Here is a 17,916-nt window from a genome sequence, read left to right on the forward strand (position 1 = left end):
GGGCAAGGATAAGGTTCCCAAGGAGACACCTGGACAGGGACTTGAACCCTGGACCCTCAGATTAAAAGTCTGATGCTCTTCCATCTGAGCTAGCCAGGTAACAAGAGCCACGTGTTTGTCCTCTGGGCCACATATTGTCTTTCTTTTCTGTAAAAATGTGAACGCTTATCCTCTCATTTTACTGTAGGTACTGGTGAGGATTTACAGTTAGATATTATTAAATGATCATTTCAGACAAGAGCCAAGGCAAGGATTTAATTCTAGGGGAAACATCGCTAGGCTGTATTACCACCTGTGACCACCCAACCTACCAAGCCCTAGGTAAGTCAATGGTATAATGGGTGAGGACTGGGAGCGTCTGGAGGAGGACCTTCTTCAAATCCCACCTCCACTTGATGGACGTTTGCAAGCTGCACCATCTGTGTTTGTTTTCCCATTTGATGGGAATGATCCACGTAGTTGTAGGCCGTATAATGAAGTCCTACCAACAAACCCACCATGCCCTAGATGGTGACCAAAAGAGCTTTGCCGAAACCCAGGATCGAACTAGGGTCCTTTAGATCTTCAGTCTAACGCTCTCCCAGCTGAGCTATTTCGGCACATTTTGCAAAGGAAAGTGCTCAAAAATTGCATTGTAATGACCAGTCAGGTCTACAGCTGGCCAAACCGCACTACAGCTGACCCACTGAGACAGTGAATCAGTGTGAAGTGAACTTTTAAGCTTTGGATTTAACAGTGAACCGTCATGAACTTTGCTCTCTTAAATGTTGTCCCACCCAAAGTAAGATAGAAAAAAAGTTAAAGTGAGATTGGCATGTCTTGGACACCGGGTTTAGCAAAGGAGCTGAGCTGAGAACCAACTGGCGGTGAGTTGGACCAAGGGCAGGGAAAGATTCTTTACAGAGCTTGTACGCTGGGATTATCTGAAAGAGGCCTCTGTCCCTGAGATCTACAAATCCCACATCGTCATTCCACCTGCAGTCTATGGACTTTGCTACAAATGACAATGAGGTCACAGAACTATCAAGAACAACTGAGCTTGTTAGGTTAGGGTAAAGACATGGAACCACCAAAGGGCAAGGATAAGGTTCCCAAGGAGACACCTGGACAGGGACTTGAACCCTGGACCCTCAGATTAAAAGTCTGATGCTCTTCCATCTGAGCTAGCCAGGTAACAAGAGCAACAGGTTTGTCCTCTGGGCCACATATTGTCTTTCTTTTCTGTAAAAATGTGAACGCTTATCCTCTCATTTTACTGTAGGTACTGGTGAGGATTTACAGTTAGATATTATTAAATGATCATTTCAGACAAGAGCCAAGGCAAGGATTTAATTCTAGGGGAAACATCGCTAGGCTGTATTACCACGTGTGACCACCCAACCTACCAAGCCCTAGGTAAGTCAATGGTATAATGGGTGAGGACTGGGAGCGTCTGGAGGAGGACCTTCTTCAAATCCCACCTCCACTTGATGGACGTTTGCAAGCTGCACCATCTGTGTTTGTTTTCCCATTTGATGGGAATGATCCACGTAGTTGTAGGCCGTATAATGAAGTCCTACCAACAAACCCACCATGCCCTAGATGGTGACCAAAAGAGCTTTGCCGAAACCCAGGATCGAACTAGGGTCCTTTAGATCTTCAGTCTAACGCTCTCCCAGCTGAGCTATTTCGGCACATTTTGCAAAGGAAAGTGCTCAAAAATTGCATTCTAATGACCAGTCAGGTCTACAGCTGGCCAAACCGCACTACAGCTGACCCACTGAGACAGTGAATCAGTGTGAAGTGAACTTTTAAGCTTTGGATTTAACAGTGAACTGTCATGAACTTTGCTCTCTTAAATGTTGTCCCACCCAAAGTAAGATAGAAAAAAAGTTAAAGTGAGATTGGCATGTCTTGGACACCGGGTTTAGCAAAGGAGCTGAGCTGAGAACCAACTGGCGGTGAGTTGGACCAAGGGGCAGGGAAAGATTCTTTACAGAGCTTGTACGCTGGGATTATCTGAAAGAGGCCTCTGTCCCTGAGATCTACAAATCCCACATCGTCATTCCACCTGCAGCCTATGGACTTTGCTACAAATGACAATGAGGTCACAGAACTATCAAGAACAACTGAGCTTGTTAGGTTAGGGTAAAGACATGGAACCACCAAAGGGCAAGGATAAGGTTCCCAAGGAGACACCTGGACAGGGACTTGAACCCTGGACCCTCAGATTAAAAGTCTGATGCTCTTCCATCTGAGCTAGCCAGGTAACAAGAGCCACGTGTTTGTCCTCTGGGCCACATATTGTCTTTCTTTTCTGTAAAAATGTGAACGCTTATCCTCTCATTTTACTGTAGGTACGGTGAGGATTTACAGTTAGATATTATTAAATGATCATTTCAGACAAGAGCCAAGGCAAGGATTTAATTCTAGGGGAAACATCGCTAGGCTGTATTACCACGTGTGACCACCCAACCTACAAAGCCCTAGGAAGTCAATGGTATAATGGGTGAGGACTGGGAGCGTCTGGAGGAGGACCTTCTTCAAATCCCACCTCCACTTGATGGACGTTTGCAAGCTGCACCATCTGTGTTTGTTTTCCCATTTGATGGGAATGATCCACGTAGTTGTAGGCCGTATAATGAAGTCCTACCAACAAACCCACCATGCCCTAGATGGTGACCAAAAGAGCTTTGCCGAAACCCAGGATCGAACTAGGGTCCTTTAGATCTTCAGTCTAACGCTCTCCCAGCTGAGCTATTTCGGCACATTTTGCAAATGAAAGTGCTCAAAAATTGCATTGTAATGACCAGTCAGGTCTACAGCTGGCCAAACCGCACTACAGCTGACCCACTGAGACAGTGAATCAGTGTGAAGTGAACTTTTAAGCTTTGGATTTAACAGTGAACTGTCATGAACTTTGCTCTCTTAAATGTTGTCCCACCCAAAGTAAGATAGAAAAAAAGTTAAAGTGAGATTGGCATGTCTTGGACACCGGGTTTAGCAAAGGAGCTGAGCTGAGAACCAACTGGCGGTGAGTTGGACCAAGGGGCAGGGAAAGATTCTTTACAGAGCTTGTACGCTGGGATTATCTGAAAGAGGCCTCTGTCCCTGAGATCTACAAATCCCACATCGTCATTCCACCTGCAGCCTATGGACTTTGCTACAAATGACAATGAGGTCACAGAACTATCAAGAACAACTGAGCTTGTTAGGTTAGGGTAAAGACATGGAACCACCAAAGGGCAAGGATAAGGTTCCCAAGGAGACACCTGGACAGGGACTTGAACCCTGGACCCTCAGATTAAAAGTCTGATGCTCTTCCATCTGAGCTAGCCAGGTAACAAGAGCCACGTGTTTGTCCTCTGGGCCACATATTGTCTTTCTTTTCTGTAAAAATGTGAACGCTTATCCTCTCATTTTACTGTAGGTACGGTGAGGATTTACAGTTAGATATTATTAAATGATCATTTCAGACAAGAGCCAAGGCAAGGATTTAATTCTAGGGGAAACATCGCTAGGCTGTATTACCACGTGTGACCACCCAACCTACAAAGCCCTAGGAAGTCAATGGTATAATGGGTGAGGACTGGGAGCGTCTGGAGGAGGACCTTCTTCAAATCCCACCTCCACTTGATGGACGTTTGCAAGCTGCACCATCTGTGTTTGTTTTCCCATTTGATGGAATGATCCACGTAGTTGTAGGCCGTATAATGAAGTCCTACCAACAAACCCACCATGCCCTAGATGGTGACCAAAAGAGCTTTGCCGAAACCCAGGATCGAACTAGGGTCCTTTAGATCTTCAGTCTAACGCTCTCCCAGCTGAGCTATTTCGGCACATTTTGCAAATGAAAGTGCTCAAAATTGCATTGTAATGACCAGTCAGGTCTACAGCTGGCCAAACCGCACTACAGCTGACCCACTGAGACAGTGAATCAGTGTGAAGTGAACTTTTAAGCTTTGGATTTAACAGTGAACTGTCATGAACTTTGCTCTCTTAAATGTTGTCCCACCCAAAGTAAGATAGAAAAAAAGTTAAAGTGAGATTGGCATGTCTTGGACACCGGGTTTAGCAAAGGAGCTGAGCTGAGAACCAACTGGCGGTGAGTTGGACCAAGGGGCAGGGAAAGATTCTTTACAGAGCTTGTACGCTGGGATTATCTGAAAGAGGCCTCTGTCCCTGAGATCTACAAATCCCACATCGTCATTCCACCTGCAGTTTATGGACTTTGCTACAAATGACAATGAGGTCACAGAACTATCAAGAACAACTGAGCTTGTTAGGTTAGGGTAAAGACATGGAACCACCAAAGGGCAAGGATAAGGTTCCCAAGGAGACACCTGGACAGGGACTTGAACCCTGGACCCTCAGATTAAAAGTCTGATGCTCTTCCATCTGAGCTAGCCAGGTAACAAGAGCGACGGGTTTGTCCTCTGGGCCACATATTGTCTTTCTTTTCTGTAAAATGTGAACGCTTATCCTCTCATTTTACTGTAGGTACTGGTGAGGATTTACAGTTAGATATTATTAAATGATCATTTCAGACAAGAGCCAAGGCAAGGATTTAATTCTAGGGGAAACATCGCTAGGCTGTATTACCACGTGTGACCACCCAACCTACCAAGCCCTAGGTAAGTCAATGGTATAATGGGTGAGGACTGGGAGCGTCTGGAGGAGGACCTTCTTCAAATCCCACCTCCACTTGATGGACGTTTGCAAGCTGCACCATCTGTGTTTGTTTTCTCATTTGATGGGAATGATCCACGTAGTTGTAGGCCGTATAATGAAGTCCTACCAACAAACCTACCATGCCCTAGATGGTGACCAAAAGAGCTTTGCCGAAACCCAGGATCGAACTAGGGTCCTTTAGATCTTCAGTCTAACGCTCTCCCAGCTGAGCTATTTCGGCACATTTTGCAAAGGAAAGTGCTCAAAATTGCATTGTAATGACCAGTCAGGTCTACAGCTGGCCAAACCGCACTACAGCTGACCCACTGAGACAGTGAATCAGTGTGAAGTGAACTTTTAAGCTTTGGATTTAACAGTGAACTGTCATGAACTTTGCTCTCTTAAATGTTGTCCCACCCAAAGTAAGATAGAAAAAAAGTTAAAGTGAGATTGGCATGTCTTGGACACCGGGTTTAGCAAAGGAGCTGAGCTGAGAACCAACTGGCGGTGAGTTGGACCAAGGGGCAGGGAAAGATTCTTTACAGAGCTTGTACGCTGGGATTATCTGAAAGAGGCCTCTGTCCCTGAGATCTACAAATCCCACATCGTCATTCCACCTGCAGCCTATGGACTTTGCTACAAATGACAATGAGGTCACAGAACTATCAAGAACAACTGAGCTTGTTAGGTTAGGGTAAAGACATGGAACCACCAAAGGGCAAGGATAAGGTTCCCAAGGAGACACCTGGACAGGGACTTGAACCCTGGACCCTCAGATTAAAAGTCTGATGCTCTTCCATCTGAGCTAGCCAGGTAACAAGAGCCACGTGTTTGTCCTCTGGGCCACATATTGTCTTTCTTTTCTGTAAAAATGTGAACGCTTATCCTCTCATTTTACTGTAGGTACGGTGAGGATTTACAGTTAGATATTATTAAATGATCATTTCAGACAAGAGCCAAGGCAAGGATTTAATTCTAGGGGAAACATCGCTAGGCTGTATTACCACGTGTGACCACCCAACCTACAAAGCCCTAGGAAGTCAATGGTATAATGGGTGAGGACTGGGAGCGTCTGGAGGAGGACCTTCTTCAAATCCCACCTCCACTTGATGGACGTTTGCAAGCTGCACCATCTGTGTTTGTTTTCCCATTTGATGGGAATGATCCACGTAGTTGTAGGCCGTATAATGAAGTCCTACCAACAAACCCACCATGCCCTAGATGGTGACCAAAAGAGCTTTGCCGAAACCCAGGATCGAACTAGGGTCCTTTAGATCTTCAGTCTAACGCTCTCCCAGCTGAGCTATTTCGGCACATTTTGCAAATGAAAGTGCTCAAAAATTGCATTGTAATGACCAGTCAGGTCTACAGCTGGCCAAACCGCACTACAGCTGACCCACTGAGACAGTGAATCAGTGTGAAGTGAACTTTTAAGCTTTGGATTTAACAGTGAACTGTCATGAACTTTGCTCTCTTAAATGTTGTCCCACCCAAAGTAAGATAGAAAAAAGTTAAAGTGAGATTGGCATGTCTTGGACACCGGGTTTAGCAAAGGAGCTGAGCTGAGAACCAACTGGCGGTGAGTTGGACCAAGGGGCAGGGAAAGATTCTTTACAGAGCTTGTACGCTGGGATTATCTGAAAGAGGCCTCTGTCCCTGAGATCTACAAATCCCACATCGTCATTCCACCTGCAGTTTATGGACTTTGCTACAAATGACAATGAGGTCACAGAACTATCAAGAACAACTGAGCTTGTTAGGTTAGGGTAAAGACATGGAACCACCAAAGGGCAAGGATAAGGTTCCCAAGGAGACACCTGGACAGGGACTTGAACCCTGGACCCTCAGATTAAAAGTCTGATGCTCTTCCATCTGAGCTAGCCAGGTAACAAGAGCGACGGGTTGTCCTCTGGGCCACATATTGTCTTTCTTTTCTGTAAAAATGTGAACGCTTATCCTCTCATTTTACTGTAGGTACTGGTGAGGATTTACAGTTAGATATTATTAAATGATCATTTCAGACAAGAGCCAAGGCAAGGATTTAATTCTAGGGGAAACATCGCTAGGCTGTATTACCACGTGTGACCACCCAACCTACCAAGCCCTAGGTAAGTCAATGGTATAATGGGTGAGGACTGGGAGCGTCTGGAGGAGGACCTTCTTCAAATCCCACCTCCACTTGATGGACGTTTGCAAGCTGCACCATCTGTGTTTGTTTTCTCATTTGATGGGAATGATCCACGTAGTTGTAGGCCGTATAATGAAGTCCTACCAACAAACCACCATGCCCTAGATGGTGACCAAAAGAGCTTTGCCGAAACCCAGGATCGAACTAGGGTCCTTTAGATCTTCAGTCTAACGCTCTCCCAGCTGAGCTATTTCGGCACATTTTGCAAAGGAAAGTGCTCAAAAATTGCATTGTAATGACCAGTCAGGTCTACAGCTGGCCAAACCGCACTACAGCTGACCCACTGAGACAGTGAATCAGTGTGAAGTGAACTTTTAAGCTTTGGATTTAACAGTGAACTGTCATGAACTTTGCTCTCTTAAATGTTGTCCCACCCAAAGTAAGATAGAAAAAAAGTTAAAGTGAGATTGGCATGTCTTGGACACCGGGTTTAGCAAAGGAGCTGAGCTGAGAACCAACTGGCGGTGAGTTGGACCAAGGGGCAGGGAAAGATTCTTTACAGAGCTTGTACGCTGGGATTATCTGAAAGAGGCCTCTGTCCCTGAGATCTACAAATCCCACATCGTCATTCCACCTGCAGCTATGGACTTTGCTACAAATGACAATGAGGTCACAGAACTATCAAGAACAACTGAGCTTGTTAGGTTAGGGTAAAGACATGGAACCACCAAAGGGCAAGGATAAGGTTCCCAAGGAGACACCTGGACAGGGACTTGAACCCTGGACCCTCAGATTAAAAGTCTGATGCTCTTCCATCTGAGCTAGCCAGGTAACAAGAGCCACGTGTTTGTCCTCTGGGCCACATATTGTCTTTCTTTTCTGTAAAAATGTGAACGCTTATCCTCTCATTTTACTGTAGGTACGGTGAGGATTTACAGTTAGATATTATTAAATGATCATTTCAGACAAGAGCCAAGGCAAGGATTTAATTCTAGGGGAAACATCGCTAGGCTGTATTACCACGTGTGACCACCCAACCTACAAGCCCTAGGAAGTCAATGGTATAATGGGTGAGGACTGGGAGCGTCTGGAGGAGGACCTTCTTCAAATCCCACCTCCACTTGATGGACGTTTGCAAGCTGCACCATCTGTGTTTGTTTTCCCATTTGATGGGAATGATCCACGTAGTTGTAGGCCGTATAATGAAGTCCTACCAACAAACCACCATGCCCTAGATGGTGACCAAAAGAGCTTTGCCGAAACCCAGGATCGAACTAGGGTCCTTTAGATCTTCAGTCTAACGCTCTCCCAGCTGAGCTATTTCGGCACATTTTGCAAATGAAAGTGCTCAAAAATTGCATTGTAATGACCAGTCAGGTCTACAGCTGGCCAAACCGCACTACAGCTGACCCACTGAGACAGTGAATCAGTGTGAAGTGAACTTTTAAGCTTTGGATTTAACAGTGAACTGTCATGAACTTTGCTCTCTTAAATGTTGTCCCACCCAAAGTAAGATAGAAAAAAAGTTAAAGTGAGATTGGCATGTCTTGGACACCGGGTTTAGCAAAGGAGCTGAGCTGAGAACCAACTGGCGGTGAGTTGGACCAAGGGCAGGGAAAGATTCTTTACAGAGCTTGTACGCTGGGATTATCTGAAAGAGGCCTCTGTCCCTGAGATCTACAAATCCCACATCGTCATTCCACCTGCAGTTTATGGACTTTGCTACAAATGACAATGAGGTCACAGAACTATCAAGAACAACTGAGCTTGTTAGGTTAGGGTAAAGACATGGAACCACCAAAGGGCAAGGATAAGGTTCCCAAGGAGACACCTGGACAGGGACTTGAACCCTGGACCCTCAGATTAAAAGTCTGATGCTCTTCCATCTGAGCTAGCCAGGTAACAAGAGCGACGGGTTTGTCCTCTGGGCCACATATTGTCTTTCTTTTCTGTAAAAATGTGAACGCTTATCCTCTCATTTTACTGTAGGTACTGGTGAGGATTTGCAGTTAGATATTATTAAATGATCATTTCAGACAAGAGCCAAGGCAAGGATTTAATTCTAGGGGAAACATCGCTAGGCTGTATTACCACGTGTGACCACCCAACCTACCAAGCCCTAGGTAAGTCAATGGTATAATGGGTGAGGACTGGGAGCGTCTGGAGGAGGACCTTCTTCAAATCCCACCTCCACTTGATGGACGTTTGCAAGCTGCACCATCTGTGTTTGTTTTCTCATTTGATGGGAATGATCCACGTAGTTGTAGGCCGTATAATGAAGTCCTACCAACAAACCCACCATCCCCTAGATGGTGACCAAAAGAGCTTTGCCGAAACCCAGGATCGAACTAGGGTCCTTTAGATCTTCAGTCTAACGCGCTCCCAGCTGAGCTATTTCGGCACATTTTGCAAAGGAAAGTGCTCAAAAATTGCATTGTAATGACCAGTCAGGTCTACAGCTGGCCAAACCGCACTACAGCTGACCCACTGAGACAGTGAATCAGTGTGAAGTGAACTTTTAAGCTTTGGATTTAACAGTGAACTGTCATGAACTTTGCTCTCTTAAATGTTGTCCCACCCAAAGTAAGATAGAAAAAAAGTTAAAGTGAGATTGGCATGTCTTGGACACCGGGTTTAGCAAAGGAGCTGAGCTGAGAACCAACTGGCGGTGAGTTGGACCAAGGGGCAGGGAAAGATTCTTTACAGAGCTTGTACGCTGGGATTATCTGAAAGAGGCCTCTGTCCCTGAGATCTACAAATCCCACATCGTCATTCCACCTGCAGTCTATGGACTTTGCTACAAATGACAATGAGGTCACAGAACTATCAAGAACAACTGAGCTTGTTAGGTTAAAGACATGGAACCACCAAAGGGCAAGGATAAGATTCCCAAGGAGACACCTGGACAGGGACCTGAACCCTGGACCCTCAGATTAAAAGTCTGATGCTCTTCTATCTGAGCTAGCCAGGTAACAAGAGCCACGTGTTTGTCCTCTGGGCCACATATTGTCTTTCTTTTCTGTAAAAATGTGAACGCTTATCCTCTCATTTTACTGTAGGTACTGGTGAGGATTTACAGTTAGATATTATTAAATGATCATTTCAGACAAGAGCCAAGGGAAGGATTTAATTCTAGGGGAAACATCGCTAGGCTGTATTACCACGTGTGACCACCCAACCTACCAAGCCCTAGGTAAGTCAATGGTATAATGGGTGAGGACTGGGAGCGTCTGGAGGAGGACCTTCTTCAAATCCCACCTCCACTTGATGGACGTTTGCAAGCTGCACCATCTGTGTTTGTTTTCTCATTTGATGGGAATGATCCACGTAGTTGTAGGCCGTATAATGAAGTCCTACCAACAAACCTACCATGCCCTAGATGGTGACCAAAAGAGCTTTGCCGAAACCCAGGATCGAACTAGGGTCCTTTAGATCTTCAGTCTAACGCTCTCCCAGCTGAGCTATTTCGGCACATTTTGCAAAGGAAAGTGCTCAAAAATTGCATTGTAATGACCAGTCAGGTCTACAGCTGGCCAAACCGCACTACAGCTGACCCACTGAGACAGTGAATCAGTGTGAAGTGAACTTTTAAGCTTTGGATTTAACAGTGAACTGTCATGAACTTTGCTCTCTTAAATGTTGTCCCACCCAAAGTAAGATAGAAAAAAAGTTAAAGTGAGATTGGCATGTCTTGGACACCGGGTTTAGCAAAGGAGCTGAGCTGAGAACCAACTGGCGGTGAGTTGGACCAAGGGGCAGGGAAAGATTCTTTACAGAGCTTGTATGCTGGGATTATCTGAAAGAGGCCTCTGTCCCTGAGATCTACAAATCCCACATCGTCATTCCACCTGCAGTCTATGGACTTTGCTACAAATGACAATGAGGTCACAGAACTATCAAGAACAACTGAGCTTGTTAGGTTAAAGACATGGAACCACCAAAGGGCAAGGATAAGGTTCCCAAGGAGACACCTGGACAGGGACCTGAACCCTGGACCCTCAGATTAAAAGTCTGATGCTCTTCTATCTGAGCTAGCCAGGTAACAAGAGCCATGTGTTTGTCCTCTGGGCCACATATTGTCTTTCTTTTCTGTAAAAATGTGAACGCTTATCCTCTCATTTTACTGTAGGTACTGGTGAGGATTTACAGTTAGATATTACTAAATGATCATTTCAGACAAGAGCCAAGGCAAGGATTTAATTCTAGGGGAAACATCGCTAGGCTGTATTACCACGTGTGACCACCCAACCTACCAAGCCCTAGGTAAGTCAATGGTATAATGGGTGAGGACTGGGAGCGTCTGGAGGAGGACCTTCTTCAAATCCCACCTCCACTTGATGGACGTTTGCAAGCTGCACCATCTGTGTTTGTTTTCTCATTTGATGGGAATGATCCACGTAGTTGTAGGCCGTATAATGAAGTCCTACCAACAAACCTACCATGCCCTAGATGGTGACCAAAAGAGCTTTGCCGAAACCCAGGATCGAACTAGGGTCCTTTAGATCTTCAGTCTAACGCTCTCCCAGCTGAGCTATTTCGGCACATTTTGCAAAGGAAAGTGCTCAAAAATTGCATTGTAATGACCAGTCAGGTCTACAGCTGGCCAAACCGCACTACAGCTGACCCACTGAGACAGTGAATCAGTGTGAAGTGAACTTTTAAGCTTTGGATTTAACAGTGAACTGTCATGAACTTTGCTCTCTTAAATGTTGTCCCACCCAAAGTAAGATAGAAAAAAAGTTAAAGTGAGATTGGCATGTCTTGGACACCGGGTTTAGCAAAGGAGCTGAGCTGAGAACCAACTGGCGGTGAGTTGGACCAAGGGGCAGGGAAAGATTCTTTACAGAGCTTGTACGCTGGGATTATCTGAAAGAGGCCTCTGTCCCTGAGATCTACAAATCCCACATCGTCATTCCACCTGCAGTCTATGGACTTTGCTACAAATGACAATGAGGTCACAGAACTATCAAGAACAACTGAGCTTGTTAGGTTAGGGTAAAGACATGGAACCACCAAAGGGCAAGGATAAGATTCCCAAGGAGACACCTGGACAGGGACTTGAACCCTGGACCCTCAGATTAAAAGTCTGATGCTCTTCCATCTGAGCTAGCCAGGTAACAAGAGCCACGTGTTTGTCCTCTGGGCCACATATTGTCTTTCTTTTCTGTAAAAATGTGAACGCTTATCCTCTCGTTTTACTGTAGGTACTGGTGAGGATTTACAGTTAGATATTATTAAATGATCATTTCAGACAAGAGCCAAGGCAAGGATTTAATTCTAGGGGAAACATCGCTAGGCTGTATTACCACGTGTGACCACCCAACCTACCAAGCCCTAGGTAAGTCAATGGTATAATGGGTGAGGACTGGGAGCGTCTGGAGGAGGACCTTCTTCAAATCCCACCTCCCCTTGATGGACGTTTGCAAGCTGCACCGTCTGTGTTTGTTTTCTCATTTGATGGGAATGATCCACGTAGTTGTAGGCCGTATAATGAAGTCCTACCAACAAACCTACCATGCCCTAGATGGTGACCAAAATAGCTTTGACGAAACCCAGGTCATAAAAAGTTGCCCTCTCTATGTTGGTTGTTGTTAGTGAAGTGTTCAGCTTCGAGTTAGAAAGCTGCGGCTGTGTAAAGTGACAGTAACTAAAAGTACATGCTGAAGAGCATAAAAATATTGATGGATCTGCCGTGGTTTGTTTACAATAATGTATTGTGTAAGTACTACTGATGTATGGGTCATTTAATGTAAAATCCATAAATTTACTTTAACTTACTCCTATCATACAAAATTATTAGAAAGCGTATTTTTACTCATTATTTATATGACATGCGCACACACACCAAATCAAAACATTTGTGACGCTTTTTAAAAATGTGTATAAAAACATTTGCAAACATTATAAATCCATATTTTATTCACCTTGGAACACAGAAAACAATACCAATATTAGAAGTGAGAAGAAGAAATTTTACTGTTTCATGAAAAATATGACTTCATTTTCAATTTCATGGCAGCATTACATCTCAAGCCAATTTCTAAGAAAGGCAGGAAAATAAAGTGTTGCTAGAAAGAAACAGCTAGGCTTAATTGGCACCTACTAAATTATAGACGAATTTCAAAATAATGTTCACTGTGTAAAAAAAGTAAAAAAATTGAATAATTAATCATCTAATCTATGTAATATCAGAGAATCTGAAGAAATCTCTGTACGCTAAGCCAATATTGATGATTCTGTCATCAGCTCGCCTGAACCCTAACCTTAAAACGCCACATTTTCTCAGTTTAAATATTTAATGTGTTTTCTATTTTCCACTCTGAATCAAACACGGGTTTATGAGCTCTGCAGATCATTATTTAAATTTTACACATCATGCCAACTTTTTTGGAATTGTTACTAGACTGACCCCAATGATCACTGTAGGGGTTTGGTGTGACAGGCCTTGTGTGCTCAACTGCAATAAATCATGAGTGTTGGGAGGAGACAAACTAAAAACTTAAGTGTATTGTTTTGCATCTATGATTAGTTCATATCATATTTACTGTGCAGTAATACTATGAGACCTGTGGGTACCTGTGTACCTTTATCATTATGTGTTCATTATCAATAAATTATGTTTGTGTTCTGCACATTCACGTACTATCATGTTACTATTGGATGTATTTAGAAATGATCAATATTTCAACTCCGTAATGCAGGTTTACTGAAAACAAGAAGAGGCAACATTAGGTGATGTTAATCTTATTTTACCTTGATGTTTTCCAACGTTTACTGGCATGACCAGCAGATCCCACCTAAGATATTTTTTACACGTCACAGTGGAGGGGGCACCATAATGGTCTGGGGTGCTTTTTCCTTCAGTGGAACAATGGAGCTTCAGGAGGTGCTGGAGCGTCAAACGGCCTTTGGCCATGCCCAGATGTTGCGGAGAGCATCCCTCATGACTGAGGGCCCTCAAAACTTAAACTTTTGATCAGGACTGCATTAGCGGTGTTGCTGTTGCACAGGTTGTCCACCAGAGGGCACACCTATTTGGAACCACAAAATGATAAGGAAATGTGTTTGTTACTGTCATGGTCCCCGTGCCTCCCTGGCTGGCTCTATGTCAGGCCAAATGTTTTTGTCATTGTTGTGCTCTCTCTCTCCTCTGTCTTCTGTCTGCTTGGGCGGAGCGCCCGCCTCTGGCCCACGCACCTGGCCTGATTACACACCTACCGATGATCTGCCTGAGTACCTAGCCACTATTTAAGATGGCGAGTCTGTGCTTCTCGTTGCTGGATCATGGTGTAACTTGTATTAATGCAGCCCAGGCAAAACCTGTTTATATTGTGCAAAGAGCTAACTTGTTTCTGACAGTTTTTTCCTGTATATAAATTCCCCTGGAATTGTTCCTGTTTCCTGGCCTGGATTGTCTGAGAGCGGCTGAGTGGCGAAGTGCGTGTGGAGCAAAAACTATGAGTGTCTGAAGAGGAGTGTGGAGAAACAGAGAAGGAGCATTTGTATGTGGACTTCTCCCCTTCTTCCCCCACAGATCCCTGGAGCCCTGCACTTTGTATATATCACACTTGGTGTCTTCTGTAAATAAAACTACTGACTTGTCTTTAGAAAGGAAACCTTGGTCTGCACCTGAGTTCATTCGGTCCTGTGACACATCTATTTGAAAGGGAAAAAATGTATTTATTGTACATCATCAGATATCAGTATCGTTCTTAAAAATCTTATGTCAGTCAGGCTATACAGTTGGGGTGGGTATTTGGTTTTCCCTTCTCGGTGCGTCCCTCCATGGCTGTCCCAGTTTTTAATGCGGCACCTTGGGGGAAATTAATTGCCTCTTCTGCCAGATATAATACCTCACTCCAAATAAAGTTTAAGTCATAGGTGTAGATAATCAGTGTTGTTGGAGAAAGTAAATCCCTATAATGAATAACTGGTTAAAACTCCTAGCGACAATAACCTCAAAAAAGCACTTCCTGTTGTAGCAGCTTATACCTTTAAAACCTTTTACAGACATTTTGGACCATAACTGCTTCAACAAAGCTCAGGTGGGAATTTTCCTCTTGACGTCATTTCACAGTATCTCTACATCTACTCTATTTCTTGTAAGAGCAGCTCTCCTGATACTTCAAGCCCTTATCCAACCCTTCCTTTTCTTACTTTAGAGCACAGGTGTCAAACTCCAGGCCTCGAGGGCTGGTGTCCTGCAGGTTTTAAATGTGTCCTTGAGCCAACATAACTGATTTAAATGGCTAAATTACCTCCTTGACATGTCTTGAAGTTCTCCAGAAGCCTGGTAATGAACTAATCATTTGATTCAGGTGTGTTGACCCAGGGTGATATCTAAAACCTGCAGGACACCGGCCCTCTAGGCCTGGAGTTCGACACCCCTGCCTTAGAGAATAATATGTCTTGTGTTGCAGTTGAATCATCTTAACTGGGTCCCAGTTTTGTCAAAGGTGGCCACAGTAGTAAATCAGCTCCCATTTATAGACAGATTTTCTAAATAGAAAGTGTCTGTATCCCACACCTGAGGTCTTGTTCCATTAATTGGACTCCAGATTTACTCCTTCCTGAGCCAAACAGACCAGCCGAAGCCCAGCCATCTCACTGAGGGTGATTGGTTGGTACATAGCAGATGTTTGACTTTCAGTCTTGGGATAAATCATTTCAAGTGCCAGGCATCAGAATCGGTTCATTAAGTACATTTAAACCCCTGAAACATCTTTCGTGGATCCTTTGTTCGATGTGGAAAGAAGGTCTCTTCTTTATTTCATAAACTAAAACTTTGCAGTGTGTCAGTGTGTTATTTTTAAAACTGAGGTAAACTGAAGCTGCTGCTTAATATGTGCACGCTTTATTTGATTTTGCAAATCAGGCTGAGGGCTCCCTCCACATTCTTCAACTGCACCTTTACAATTATTCCACTTTGAAAACAAAAATCAATTCAAAGAATACATTAAAAGCACCAAATTATCATAACATGTAAGCCCATGATGAGTATATGTAAACTTCTGACCACAGCTGTAGATCTCAGTTTATGAGGGAATAAAACAACATTGAAAAATTACGTGAGCTGAGAAACACAACACAAAGGTGGCATGACAGATGATTATTGGTTTGAAGACTTGACTTTCAATGGTGCACACATATCTGTATCTGGTATAACATGCAAAATTATTCAAATATGTTATGCCTCTATGCTGTATTTCATTAAAGACTACTGATAATATTCTGCTGTAATCATTTTTGCATATTTTTTTGTTGGTGTAATCAAACATCATCCATCAAACCCAAGCTTCCTTTTGTCCAATAACAACACGGTCATCTTGTGCTCTCTGCTCTCTCTTCGCTACATCCCAGATCCTTCATCCACCACAGTTTCCTTCCCAGGGCTCTGCTACAGGACAAGAGTATTTCAGCCAGGCTCTATTCACAAATCTCTTGTGAACTGTAACATTTTTTTGCTCTTTTTAATAGCATAATAAATGCAGGATTCAACTTCAAGTAATTACAGCTTACATAGTTTATGTCCTTCTGGGAAGCACCTCCATTATACCGCAGGCTGGAACTCTCCTCCTGTAAATGAGTTGTTATATTCATGAGCTCTCTCTAGCAGAGGTCTCTGTTAATAATAATAATGCTGTATGGGTTAGATTTATGCAAAATAACACAACAAATACCCAAGTGTACAACATGACAGACAGCCCACTTAATCACATTCCACCTCTCTGCTGGCTTTCACGCTGGTTATCTGATACGTGTAGCAAATGCACTAAGTAACAAAGTCAGTGTTAATGGGCTTCGCCGTGTCTTCAGATTCCAGGCCTGGTATGTAGGAACATGGTAATGATACATGTCTCAGTGCCTTGCTTGACTAAGTTACACATTATGCCGGTTGAACAGAGGAGTGCTTCTCGACTCAGGAGTCCAGTTTCTGGGCATTGTCTTTGTTCTTTAGGTTTATTTTCTTGTGGATAGAATCTCAAGTCCATCTGGCCAAATGGGGACATGGCCTACTTTTACCTAAAATATTTCTCTTCACAGTGTCTGCAGTTACTGACATTTATACTTGTTTTGGGGTTTTTTGAGGACTGCAGAGAGGATTGTGGCGTGAAAGATCTGTAGATGACATGCACTCTACATGCAGTTTAAAACAAAACAGTGAAAAGGAAATGCATGAGTAATTAGTACAGAATGTGTCAGCATAAACTCCCTTATCTCAAATGTGCTGGTTATTCAGCTCATTTTCTAACAATAACATTTTAGCACGTGAAGATGTTTCACTCGTTTCATGCTAAGAGTTCCAAAATAGTCTGTTTTGTCTACTGTCAGAGAAGCAGTTGTTAAAATCAAAGTAAACATAAGCTACAAATGTGGGCGTAAAACTGTGGCGCACTTCCCTCCTTACTTACATTTCCTGCGTTCACGTCTATCAGCTCTTCAGCCTCACTGAGCTCGGTGCTGCTGCAGCCTCCAGGGAAACACCTTGATGGTTCCTCCTCTCTTGTTTTTTGCAAAAAGTCAGACGCTGTTGATTTTCTCAACAGTGCTGCCACACAAACAGGTGAGGCAGATACATTAATTTAACACTGAATTTCCTCTAGATGTATATATTCTGTCCTATCATAAAAACATTTCACCTCCGTCACAGATGTAGTTGACCGTGAGCATCACAATCAGCAGCTTTACCGCCATGTCCTCTTGCAGACTGAACTCCTCTGTCATACACTGGAATACTGTGCCCGCTTTCAGGTGCTGCTACTTTGTGTTTGTTACCTGAGAAATACCCACGCCCACCACCATCCCCAGCAGTAATCCCACAGGGACAACAAGAATGTGATGGATTTGCACAGAGCGACAGGGAAGGAAGAACTGTGCAAGGGAGCACATCAGAGCTATACTCAGAAAAGGTTTAAGAGTTATAAAATATTCTCAAACACTTCATAAAAGTTATCCAAAGGAGAAAAAAGTAGTAGCGTTGTTTGCATAGTGACTCAGTCTAACTGACTCTGTATGAAGCTATTGTGGTAGAAGGTCATTAAGTCATAGAGCTTTAAAACCTAATGTTCAAATCTGCAATTCTTCTTGTGTGAAAGGTTAAAAAAGAAAAACAAATTTACTCTGACTGAATCAGTTTC

General features: G+C 43.7%; 21 non-coding genes across 21 annotated transcripts; all 21 read right to left on the reverse strand.

Annotated features, from left to right (window-relative positions):
- Positions 1 to 26: 26 nt before the first annotated feature.
- trnak-uuu (transfer RNA lysine (anticodon UUU)) lies at positions 27 to 99 on the reverse strand. Its single transcript has one exon. It is a non-coding gene; the product is annotated as a tRNA-Lys (tRNA).
- Positions 100 to 526: 427 nt separating this feature from the next.
- On the reverse strand, positions 527 to 599 carry trnaf-gaa (transfer RNA phenylalanine (anticodon GAA)). Its single transcript has one exon. It is a non-coding gene; the product is annotated as a tRNA-Phe (tRNA).
- Positions 600 to 1,100: 501 nt separating this feature from the next.
- On the reverse strand, positions 1,101 to 1,173 carry trnak-uuu (transfer RNA lysine (anticodon UUU)). The gene has a single exon. It is a non-coding gene; the product is annotated as a tRNA-Lys (tRNA).
- A 427-nt stretch (positions 1,174 to 1,600) lies between these two features.
- Positions 1,601 to 1,673, reverse strand: trnaf-gaa (transfer RNA phenylalanine (anticodon GAA)). Its single transcript has one exon. It is a non-coding gene; the product is annotated as a tRNA-Phe (tRNA).
- A 502-nt stretch (positions 1,674 to 2,175) lies between these two features.
- Positions 2,176 to 2,248, reverse strand: trnak-uuu (transfer RNA lysine (anticodon UUU)). Its single transcript has one exon. It is a non-coding gene; the product is annotated as a tRNA-Lys (tRNA).
- A 425-nt stretch (positions 2,249 to 2,673) lies between these two features.
- trnaf-gaa (transfer RNA phenylalanine (anticodon GAA)) lies at positions 2,674 to 2,746 on the reverse strand. Its single transcript has one exon. It is a non-coding gene; the product is annotated as a tRNA-Phe (tRNA).
- A 502-nt stretch (positions 2,747 to 3,248) lies between these two features.
- trnak-uuu (transfer RNA lysine (anticodon UUU)) lies at positions 3,249 to 3,321 on the reverse strand. The gene has a single exon. It is a non-coding gene; the product is annotated as a tRNA-Lys (tRNA).
- Positions 3,322 to 3,745: 424 nt separating this feature from the next.
- trnaf-gaa (transfer RNA phenylalanine (anticodon GAA)) lies at positions 3,746 to 3,818 on the reverse strand. The gene has a single exon. It is a non-coding gene; the product is annotated as a tRNA-Phe (tRNA).
- A 501-nt stretch (positions 3,819 to 4,319) lies between these two features.
- trnak-uuu (transfer RNA lysine (anticodon UUU)) lies at positions 4,320 to 4,392 on the reverse strand. The gene has a single exon. It is a non-coding gene; the product is annotated as a tRNA-Lys (tRNA).
- Positions 4,393 to 4,818: 426 nt separating this feature from the next.
- trnaf-gaa (transfer RNA phenylalanine (anticodon GAA)) lies at positions 4,819 to 4,891 on the reverse strand. The gene has a single exon. It is a non-coding gene; the product is annotated as a tRNA-Phe (tRNA).
- Positions 4,892 to 5,392: 501 nt separating this feature from the next.
- On the reverse strand, positions 5,393 to 5,465 carry trnak-uuu (transfer RNA lysine (anticodon UUU)). Its single transcript has one exon. It is a non-coding gene; the product is annotated as a tRNA-Lys (tRNA).
- Positions 5,466 to 5,890: 425 nt separating this feature from the next.
- On the reverse strand, positions 5,891 to 5,963 carry trnaf-gaa (transfer RNA phenylalanine (anticodon GAA)). The gene has a single exon. It is a non-coding gene; the product is annotated as a tRNA-Phe (tRNA).
- A 501-nt stretch (positions 5,964 to 6,464) lies between these two features.
- trnak-uuu (transfer RNA lysine (anticodon UUU)) lies at positions 6,465 to 6,537 on the reverse strand. The gene has a single exon. It is a non-coding gene; the product is annotated as a tRNA-Lys (tRNA).
- A 425-nt stretch (positions 6,538 to 6,962) lies between these two features.
- On the reverse strand, positions 6,963 to 7,035 carry trnaf-gaa (transfer RNA phenylalanine (anticodon GAA)). The gene has a single exon. It is a non-coding gene; the product is annotated as a tRNA-Phe (tRNA).
- Positions 7,036 to 7,536: 501 nt separating this feature from the next.
- On the reverse strand, positions 7,537 to 7,609 carry trnak-uuu (transfer RNA lysine (anticodon UUU)). Its single transcript has one exon. It is a non-coding gene; the product is annotated as a tRNA-Lys (tRNA).
- Positions 7,610 to 8,032: 423 nt separating this feature from the next.
- On the reverse strand, positions 8,033 to 8,105 carry trnaf-gaa (transfer RNA phenylalanine (anticodon GAA)). Its single transcript has one exon. It is a non-coding gene; the product is annotated as a tRNA-Phe (tRNA).
- A 501-nt stretch (positions 8,106 to 8,606) lies between these two features.
- Positions 8,607 to 8,679, reverse strand: trnak-uuu (transfer RNA lysine (anticodon UUU)). The gene has a single exon. It is a non-coding gene; the product is annotated as a tRNA-Lys (tRNA).
- A 427-nt stretch (positions 8,680 to 9,106) lies between these two features.
- On the reverse strand, positions 9,107 to 9,179 carry trnaf-gaa (transfer RNA phenylalanine (anticodon GAA)). The gene has a single exon. It is a non-coding gene; the product is annotated as a tRNA-Phe (tRNA).
- A 997-nt stretch (positions 9,180 to 10,176) lies between these two features.
- On the reverse strand, positions 10,177 to 10,249 carry trnaf-gaa (transfer RNA phenylalanine (anticodon GAA)). Its single transcript has one exon. It is a non-coding gene; the product is annotated as a tRNA-Phe (tRNA).
- A 997-nt stretch (positions 10,250 to 11,246) lies between these two features.
- trnaf-gaa (transfer RNA phenylalanine (anticodon GAA)) lies at positions 11,247 to 11,319 on the reverse strand. The gene has a single exon. It is a non-coding gene; the product is annotated as a tRNA-Phe (tRNA).
- Positions 11,320 to 11,821: 502 nt separating this feature from the next.
- trnak-uuu (transfer RNA lysine (anticodon UUU)) lies at positions 11,822 to 11,894 on the reverse strand. The gene has a single exon. It is a non-coding gene; the product is annotated as a tRNA-Lys (tRNA).
- Positions 11,895 to 17,916: the final 6,022 nt, after the last annotated feature.

Source organism: Oreochromis niloticus, linkage group LG5, assembly GCF_001858045.2.
Source record: "Oreochromis niloticus isolate F11D_XX linkage group LG5, O_niloticus_UMD_NMBU, whole genome shotgun sequence".
NCBI lineage: Eukaryota > Metazoa > Chordata > Actinopteri > Cichliformes > Cichlidae > Oreochromis > Oreochromis niloticus.